Source organism: Mesoplodon mirus, assembly GCF_964341445.2.
Source record: "Mesoplodon mirus genome assembly, chromosome: 19".
Classification (NCBI taxonomy): domain Eukaryota; kingdom Metazoa; phylum Chordata; class Mammalia; order Artiodactyla; family Ziphiidae; genus Mesoplodon; species Mesoplodon mirus.
In genome coordinates, this window is record NC_138995.1 from 60,688,637 (window position 1) to 60,699,039 (window position 10,403).

The window sequence follows — 10,403 nt, forward strand, 5'->3', positions numbered from 1 at the left end:
CTCCTGCTTATTTTGATTTACTGTTGAAACCAAAGGTAGTCCCCAGTTAGATCTATTTAACTTGCTAAATAAATAATAAACTGTAACCTGCTTTTGAGGATCAAGCCCACTTTAATTATTTTTAGGAAAGCTTGCACATCCTGCAAGGGTCATTTAGCTAAAGATGTTTGTCCAAGTTGTTTTTTAGAAACTTGGAGTCAGCTGTGTCCAGTTTGATGCCGAGCTGGTTACAACTAGTTAGAACCACTGACCCTCCCTCCACCTGCGCATCTGTGAGTGTCTGCTCTGTGTCATTTTGACATCAGAGGGCCAAAAACTCCACCTTCTGAACAAGCTAAGAGCCATTTTCTGAACATGAGTTCCCTGAAGAAGCCTTTAACTTAGTTGTGCTGGTGCAGAACAAGGATTACCTCATGTTTTTATTATCTCCAATCACTTTTCCTATGTCCCAGGTCTTGCCATGAGGGAGGTGGGTTTGATATTTGTTCTCCCATCACTTAGCTTGGCTGCCTCATGAATAAAACTTTCTCTGCTGCAAACCTTCATGTCTTGCTGAGCATTGGGTCAAGGAACCTGGTTAGGTAAGGTAACAAGATAGGTTAGAGGATCCCCAGAAAAAGAACCAGGAATGGCTTTCTTGATATATGAGAAACCATTTTTGCCTTAGCCATTTCGTGATCTAAGCCTGGCCACAATGCTTGACCTTGAACAGGTCTCAGGAATTAAAGATCTTAAGGGAATAAAGGAATGCAGAAACGTAGCCTGCTATCAGGCAAGAGAACTAACAATAGCAAAGACAATATATCAGTTGTAATGACTCCCAGTTCTGTTTCAATAGTAAAGATTAGCCTGAAGCACTCAACCACCAGGTCAACTGGAACCTAAGGGATGTTGATGATGACCTTTCTGACCCTCCTTACTTCAATCAACTAAAGCTTGGACTCCATTGGCAGCCCAAGCCCCTTCATGAATAGGCATGTACTTTTAGCTTAAAACATCCCCTTGGACTTCCCTGGTGGTCCAGTAGTTAAGACTCTGCGCTTTCACTGCAGGGAGCATGGGTTCGATCCTTTGTCAGGGGTAATAAGATCCCGCATGCCTCGAGGCACACCCCCCCAACAAAAAACTTTGCTAATTTTGCTGTTGGTGAGACACAGCATTGGGAAAGATCCCCAGTGTTCTCCTCAACTTGTTGCAGGTAATAAGTCCTTCCTGGGAATTCCCTGGTAGTCCAGTGGTTACAATTCCAGGCTTTCACTGCTGGGGGCCCGGAGTTGGATCCCTGGTCAGGGAACTAGGATCCTGCAAGCCACGTGGCAGGGCCAAAAATAAATAAATAAACAAACCCTTCCTTCTTTCCTGCTTTGCATCTGTTGGCTCCACACCCACTGGAGGACAGTAACACTGTCTCTAACAGTTTTGTTTGCAGCCTTCTCATTGTGGTGGCTTCTCTTGTTGCAGAGCACGGGCTCTAGGCACGCAGGCTTCAGTAGTTGGGGTACACGGGCTCAGTAGTTGTGGCTCCTGGGCTCTAGAGCACAGGCTCAGTAGTTGTGGCACACAGGCTTAGTTGCTCCACGGCATGTGGGATCTTTCCGGACCAGGGCTCAAACCCGTGTCTCCTGCATTGGCAGGCGGGTTCTTAACCACCACGCCACCAGGGAAGTCCCTCTAACAGTTTTAAGGTAGAGGGTTACATCGTGTGGGACACTTCTGTCAAAAATGTTTTGTTTTGTTTTGTTTCTGCCCTGCCGCACGGCTTGTGGGCTCTTAGTTCCCCAACGAGGGATCAAACCCCAACCCGTGGCAGTGAAAGCACGGAGTCTTAACCACTAGCCCACCAGAGCAGTCCTAGAAACATGTTTTCTTCAGGACAAGTTGAACATAGTTTAAGTTAAAACCTATTTTTGCTAGCTGGTTGCAGGCAGGTCCTGCTAGTGAGGCTGAAGCAAAATTAACTGGTCTGGAAACTGGGATCTTGGTGAGAGCCTGATGTGGCCGTGATTGGACCCAGGAACATTTCCTGCAATTAGAATTAGTATAAAATAGATAACCAACAAGGACCTACTGTATAGCATGGGGAACTATACTCAATATTTTGTAATAAACTATAAGGGAAAAGAATCTCAAAAAAATATATATATGTATTCATTTTCAATATATATTATATATAACTGCATATATACATATACCTGAATCACTGTGTTGTATGCCTGAAACTAACATAACATTGTAAATCAACTATACTTTAATTTTTTAAAAAAGAAAATTAATTTAGGTGGTTTAACGAATCAAAAATTGCAGTTGTTTGTATAGGGATTACAGACAAGAATGTGAAATGCAAAACTCTCCCTGAGTACAATGGACAGTTTCATACCGACATGCATTTCTGTTTCTATTCAGAAATAGTAACAGCATTTCTGTTTCTATTCCCCATTCACACAGGAGGCCTACTGGGCTGCACCCCCAAGGCCTGCAAACCTTGCAAATTCGCAACCTCAAGACCTAAGAAAGAGCCCAGAAACAGTCACAGACACATCAGTGATTCTATTGGATAGGGGATCTTACAGGTCCGAAGCAAGGTCCTGATATGACACCCCGCCTTGTATAGCAGAAGGCAGGCAGGCAGGACAGGGCAGCAGACTTCACTATTGGAGGGGAAGAGGTAGGTTACCAGTTAGAGGGGGAATTTACCTGAGGTTGGCTCATGGGTTACCAAGGAAACTATCATAGTGTAGCTGTTCTGATCTAAAGAGTAAAACAATCACTAGCTGGGGCACAGGGGTAAGCATGTAGGCAGTTACTGATTAGGCTCTGTGATTAAAAAATGTAAATAGATCGTTTTAGGGTCTGCAGAAACCTGGGAGTGTTTCTGATCCTGAAGCAACATACAGTGAGGAGGGAGGACAGGACAGTGGTAGGGGAGCAGGGAATAAGTAGGGGTGAATTCAGGGCTGATACGGAGGTTTGGTCAGGAAAAAGGAAGGTTCTGGGGGCAGCACCACCAGGCTTCCCTCTGTTCTGCACCTGGGGGTTTCCTTCTGCCTAACTGAACTGGATCATTGCCTTCTGGATCTCTTGGAGTCTCTGTGGTGTCCTGAGGAGTACAGCTCCTACCTGCTTATTTCAAAGTAATGTTTGAAGCAATCAAGGAAAATGCTTAGAGCTGTCATTTTCGGCCACTTATATTGAACACGGTTTTGTTTTGTTCTGTTGGGTTTTTTTCCTTTTTAAATTGAAAAAAGAACTATTTAAATGAAAAATTAGGGGGACTTCCCTGGTGGTCTACGACTCCAGGCTTCCACTGCATGGGGCACGGGTTCCAAAAAAAGAAAGAAAGAAAGAAGGAAGGAAGGAAAGAGAAAGAAGGAAGGAAGGAAGAAGGAAAGAAAGAAAGAAAGAAAGAAAGAAAGAAAGAGAAAGAGAGAAAGAGAGAACAGAAGGCAAGAAGGAAAGATTTATGTTTCACTGCAAAGACATGATAAACTAAGGAAGACAGCCAGGCATGAGTGGGTGGAGACAGGTACACTGGGAGATGACTGCAACTGAGCCATGGGATGTAGGGTGGGTTCTCACCCAGAACAGGCTCATTTAGTTAAGCAAGAGATAACAGAGTTATCTTTGTAGGGAACGGGAACTGAAAGGTGAAATGCAAAAGTCTGCTCGTGCTGACTGAGCGTTTTCATACTAAAGGTATAAGAACATCATTTCCATTTCTATTCCCCTAAAACCCAGGAGGCAGAGACCAACTCTGGTCCAGGGAGTGTAGGTCAAGGGGAATCTGACAGTTTAAGTCAAAAAGCATTGCTTTATATCATCAATGTAAAAAAACAAAAAACAAAAAAAACCTTTAAAAACACATGTTAAGTCTTTGGTTCTTTATATTTAATTTGTTGATCTGTTACAATCAGGAGGTAAATTGTTATTTCATAAATATGATTGAAATTAAGCCGAATGGCATCTGCTTTTTTCAATCAAATGAAATTGTCTTTTGGCCAAATTGAAGGTCATACTTGCTGTCTTTTCTATGTGTGTGTTGTAAGGACAAATACGAATTTAATCTAAGAGACAATTCCTCTTGCATGTGACAGGAATAGACATAACACAGGCACAAGGAGCATGCAGGGTCCTTCAATGCCATTCAAAGGCATAAACGCTGAGGTTCTTGGGTATGTTTGTTATTATGATCATTAGTTTAAATTTTCTAATATTCCATTATCCAAATGTAACATGTGTATTTGTTATTTTTTGAATTTTGCTTGATGTCACATTATGTGGTGACAATGTTAGACTTTACTTCAATCCTGGAACTCTGGAAAATAGCAAAGGTAAAAGAACTCCTTTTCTTCTTTTCTGCAGATGGTAACACCTTACTTACTAAGAACTATGCTTCCTCTTTAATTTCAGTAAGACTTAATGATAGCCCCCTTGTTTACTTTGGAAACAGCCAGAAAGGAATCCGACAAATTACCATCCATTGCTTTATCAACGATTACTGATTTGTTGGTCCTTGTATCAGTGGACAGAATGCCTGTTAACATGATTTAATCAAAATTAAGCTTTTCTCCTCTTCCAAATGCCTTACTTTTTGGACCACTTTTGAGCTTTGTAATTCAGAGCAACCTTGCTGCCAGAATATGTGCACCCAAGAGTAAGTGATTTCAGCATAAAACATCATCTGAGAAACTCAGGCTCCTGCCATGTGCTCATCCACCCCTCCATATAGGAGTTTTCCTACCTTGTTTACCCCTGGGTATAAAAGAAAAGCTCTTTTTTTATCTGACTTTTGAGGCTTTACAAATTTTGTGGCAGGGCAGCTTGCTAGATCTTAGTTCCCTGACCAGGGATTGAGCCGTCCCCGCCCCCCACCCTCCCCCGCAGTGGAAACACAGAATCCTAACCACTGGACCATGACCACCAGGGAATTCCTGGTAATAATCCTTTATAATAAAATCTATCCTTATCTAAGTTTGACAGTGGTAAATATTTCAGTCCTTCCACCTGGACTCAAAAATGTATATTCTTTAATTTTTAAGGTCACGTCATACTATATCGTTCTGTTTTTCACATTTTTGAATTGTTAATAATTTGTATCAGTTTCATAAGGATATCACAGGGAAACCTGTGTCAAAATCTTCCTGTGATTTAGGAAGTTCCCTTTTTTTCTCGTGAATATGTTAATTTGTCTGCCTTGATAATTGTGTAAGGAAGGAAATTCCCCATTAAAAAAATGGATGCATGACTTTGCCTTATATTCAGCTTGTCCTCTACTGTTTTGTGTTTAATGAAAGGTTCCACCACTGAGTCATCTCCTTGCTTGGAAACATGGAAGTCCACACTGAAACGTCTTTTTTGCCAACAGAGCTAGTTTCTTTTTTTTTTTTAAGCAAGAGACAGGAGACTTTTATATTAAAAAAATGTGTTGCATGCAAGACATATGCAGGGTCTTCCCTTGTGGTCCAGTGGTTGAGAATCCATCTTCCAACGCAGGGAACGCAGGTTAGAAACCCTGGTCGGGGAAGTAAGATCCCACGTGCCACGAGGCAACTAAGCCGGCTTGCGGCAACTACAGAGCCCACACTCTGGAGCCAGCGTGCCACAACTAGAAACGACCCCACCCACCCAGCCACCCCCCCACCAAGGAAAGATCCCCGGTGCTGCAACTAAGACACAACGCAGCTAAAAATAAATAAATAAATATTTTAAAAAATATATTTTAAAATATGCAAAAAAAAGCTAAAAAGATAAAGAGAACAAAGGCACCATTCTTTTTTTTTTTTTTTTTTTTTTTTTTTTTTTTTTTGCGGTACGCAGGCCTCCCACTGCTGTGGCCTCTCCCGTTGCGGAGCACAGGCTCCAGACCCGCAGGCTCAGCGGCCATGGCTCACGGGCTCAGCCGCTCCGCGGCATGTGGGATCTTCCCGGACCGGGGCACGAACCCGTGTCTCCTGCATCGGCAGGCGGACTCTCAACCACTGTGCCACCAGGGAAGCCCAGGCACCATTCTTAATAATTTTCTTCCACATTATTAAAAAAAAAAAAAGAAAAGAAAACCTCATAACTATGGTTCCTTTTATTTTCTTAAAAAAAAAAAAACTATCAGGCTTAAGCACAAGTTGCTGGTGGCTGCCAACCAAGCTGGCTCCACACAGCATCTCCCTCCCATGAGCGGTATGTTTGACTCTTCACGTTTTATACTTAAGGCATCTTTTTCTCCTGTCTGACAAAGTGTATATATTTCCTGCTTGCTTTCTTTGCAGTTTTGTTACCGAAAACAAACAAACAAACAAAAAAGGCTCCTTTCGGCCTAGGCCTGGCCAGCAGGGCTGAGACGCAGTTTCAGATGGAGTGGCCGCCTCCCACCAGGCTGGCGTGCCACCGGCCCATTGGCTTGACGGGGCCAGCAAAGCCCGAAGCCAGCGCCCAGTGACCCGGCAACAGCCCGTGCAACCCCCTGCTCTGCCCACGGCGAGGCCGCAGAGGACATGGATGGCCTCGTCCCTGTGGTCCTCCATCTTGTTCTGCGCGCCGTGGAGACCCCCATCGTAGCTGGGCAATAAGGCACCGGCGGCTCCTGCTCGAGGCCACTGTGACGTCCCTGCCGGGCACTGTGGGGAGCCCGGGGTGGGGGGCGGCTGGATGAGAAGTTATTCCTTGAGAGATCGAGACCAGTGTCTTCCCAAGGGCGTCCCCGGTGCTGCCACCCGCCAACACGGCTACATTCAAACGTTGCATAATAGTCTATCTAACGCACATCCCAAAATTTATTCCAGTCACTGCATCTTTTAAAAATGGGATGTTGGGGACTTCCCTGGTGGTCCAGTGGCTAAGACTCCGCACTCCCAATGCAGGGGGCCTGGGTTCCATCGATACCTGGTCAGGGAAATGGATCCCACATGCTGCAACTAAGACCCGGCGCAGCCAAAAATAAAATAAAAATGGGATGTTGTTTGCATGTTGTGTTACACCAGGACATTCTGCTCATTTTGTCTGAAAATATTTTAAATATGCTAATAGCCCTATGTAAACATCATATTACAATTGACTGCTGTTTCTCTATGGATGAAATCTTCCACCTGCAGGAATGTGGTAGAACATACTGCAATAAATGTTTAATGACAGATATTGCCATAGAAATATTGGGGGCAGAAATGAAGCTATTGCATAGTCGATAATCTAGATTTACCTTCTTTAGGGTTCGTACTAAAGAGAATATACCTCCCCAGTAAATGTCCTTAGAAACATGGCAAACTTAATTATTCCTTAGATGAGAATAAATCCCCATGTCTTCTGAATACTATATATTTTACAGGCTCTATTATCCACACCTGATAGAACTTTCAGCAATAGGACACAAACCGCTAAAATACATTACAGTTTAAAAATAAAAGGTAGGGCTTCCCTGGTGGCGCAGTGGTTGAGCATCGGCCTGCCAATGCAGGGGACACGGGTTCATGCCCCAGTCCGGGAAGATCGCACATGCCGCGGAGCGGCTAGGCCTGTGAGCCATGGCCCCTGAGCCTGCGCGTCTGGAACTTGTGCTCCGCAATGGGAGAGGCCACAACAGTGAGAGGCCCGCGTACTGCAAAAAATAAATAAATAAATAAATAAAAATAAAAGGTAAATTTCTACTTATTCTCGTAATGAACATACTGTGAATTTGAAATTGCATTATATTTAGTTATTGTTGACTTAAGTATATTATGATGTAAACAAGTTTTTCTCAAAGATATTTTAAGGTATTTCAGCACAAGCAAGGAATACGATAAGTATTTTACAAAATAAGGCAATTCTTATGGCTCAAAGCCAAAGACAATAACAAATGAGAAATATATGATTATGTGTAGAAGAATCAAAAAAAAAGGCAATTCTCATCAAAAGAAAAAATTTTTTTTCTTTTATTTTTCTTTCTCTTTTTATTTTATCTAAGTGAAATGATGGATGCTAATTAAACATATTGTGGTAATCATTTCACAACACAGGGAAGTCAGACTATTGCTGTACACCTTAAACTTATATACTGATGTATGTAATTGTATAAAGAGTTGTTTATACAATTCTTATATGTCGCTGTGTAAACAGTTGGATTCAAAACGGCAAATAGGGGACCTCCCTGGTGGTCCAGTGGTTAACACTCAGCAATCCCAATGCAGGGGGCCCGGGTTCCATCACTGGTCAGGGATCTAGATCCCGCATGCCTCAACGAAGACCCTGCACAGTCAAATAAAAAGTAAATATTAAAACACAGAGAGAGAGCAGCTTCAAGACGGTGGAAGAGTAAGACGCGGAGATCACCTTCCTCCCCACAGATACATCAGACATACATCTACAGGTGGAAGTGCTCCTATAGGACACCTACTGAACGCTGGCAGAAGACCTCAGACCTCCCAAAAGTGTGGATGGAAGGCTCTCGGTGCTCCAGCCAGAAGTCAGTGCTGTGCCTCTGAGGTGGGAGAGCCAACTTCAGGACACTGGTCCACAAGAGACCTCCCAGCTCCACATAATATCAAACAGCAAAAATCTCCCAGAGATTTCCATCTCAACGCCAAGACCCAGCTCCACTCAACGACCATCAAGCTACAGTGCTGGACACCCTATGCCAAACAACTAGCAAGACAGGAACACAGCCCCATCCATTAGCAGAGAGGCTGCCTAAAATCATAATAAGGCCACAGACACCCCAAAACACACAGAGACAAACACACACACAAAACGGTAAATGGGACTTCCCTGGCGGTCCAGTGGTTAAGACCCTGCACTCCCACTGTAGGTGGTATGGAGCTAAGATCCCACATGCCCCGTGCTGTGGCCCAAAAATAAATAAATAAAAATACTTAGGCGAGGGCTTCCCTGGTGGAGCAGCGGTTGAGAGTCCGCCTGCCGATGCAGGGGACGCGGGTTCGTGCCCTGGTCCGGGAAGATCCCACATGCCGCGGAGCGGCTGGGCCCGTGAGCCATGGACACTGGGCCTGCGCGTCCGGGGCCTGCGCTCCTCAACGGGAGAGGACACAACAGTGGGAGGCCCGCGTATCGCAAAAAAACAAAACAAACAAAACAAAACAAACAAACAAACAAAAAACTTAGGCTAAAACGGCAAATAATTAAAACCCGTTAGCAAAAAGAAAGAATACAATTTATAACAATTTTTAAACATATTTATTTTTTTATTCAGGCCACGCTGTGAAGCATGCGGAATCTTAGTTCCCTGACCAGGGATGGAACCCGTGCCCCCTACAGTGGGAGTACAGAATCTTAACCACTGGACCACCAGGGAAGTCCCAATTTACAACAGTTTTTGAAAACGTTTTGCTCTTTTTAAAGCAACGGTTACTGACCTAAATTATCACTTGCCTTAGTCCTCCAATCTCAGAACCTACGACTTGTCCCTGAGTCTCTGGAACTAAGCAGATTGTTGAATTTGGCCTCTGGAGTGAAAGGGGAGTAGAAACGGAGAAGCTGCTCTGCAGGGTGTCAGTATGAAATAGCCCATTCAACCCAGGGAGAGTTTTGTATTTCTCATTCTAGTGTGTAACACAGAGACAAGTTCAGTTCTTACATTAATTCTAATTGCACAAAATCTTCCTGGATCCAACCACTGACTCATGTCAACTACTCTGGAAGACCCACATTTCCAGAAATATGAATACCTTTGGGCTCATTAGCAGGACACGAGAGCAACCTACTGGGAAAAATAGCTTTTATTTAAACCATATTCTACTTGTTTAGAGGAAACATCTTCGTTTTCGACATAACTGGCCCCCACAAATGTAACCTTTAGCTTAAAATTGTTACAGACTGCAACTTAAGCCCGTCAAGTACAAGCACCTTCCAAGCACCTTCCGGGCCCGCCCCCTTCCCACCCTCCCTTAGTCCCTGTTTGTACCTGGGTTCCCCTCACCTCCCCCCAACCCGGTCCTTAGCGCTCCACCCAGGCCCCGCCCCACCTCTTCACCACACGCATGCGCACTTCTTTACGGACCCGGAAACGGAATGCTTACAACGAAGGTCACACTGCAGAACGTAAGTTTCTCTTTTCTAGTTTAAATCTGTGCTTCGCGGTCCCTTTACTCCATCCTTAGGGTGCTGGAGTCACTGCGGCGTTTACATTCCCACGTCCGCCCCTCCTCCCATCACTGTTACAGATCGCGGACCGTTTCCCTTTGGGTTTTAAATTTCTCTGAGACCAGTACTGAAGCCCTTGCCTTTTCTTCCTTCGGTCCACGTAGTCACCGCCTTTCGCTACATTTTCCTGCTTAAAACCCTTTAGTACCTCCGCCCTGCTTGTAAAGTCCTCTTCCGTGAGGTGGATTCGCGCTCCCCAGCCTCGCCCTCCGCCTCCGTAGGGCAGCTCCGGCCGCCGTGCTGCCGGAGAGGCCGCGTCCTCTCCCCGGTCCTGGGATTCT

General features: G+C 44.4%; 1 protein-coding gene across 1 annotated transcript in view; it reads right to left on the bottom strand.

Annotated features, from left to right (window-relative positions):
• Positions 1-10,403, bottom strand: part of LOC309794915 (uncharacterized protein) — a 385,639-nt gene that overhangs the window by 77,103 nt on the left and 298,133 nt on the right. The window lies entirely within an intron of this gene.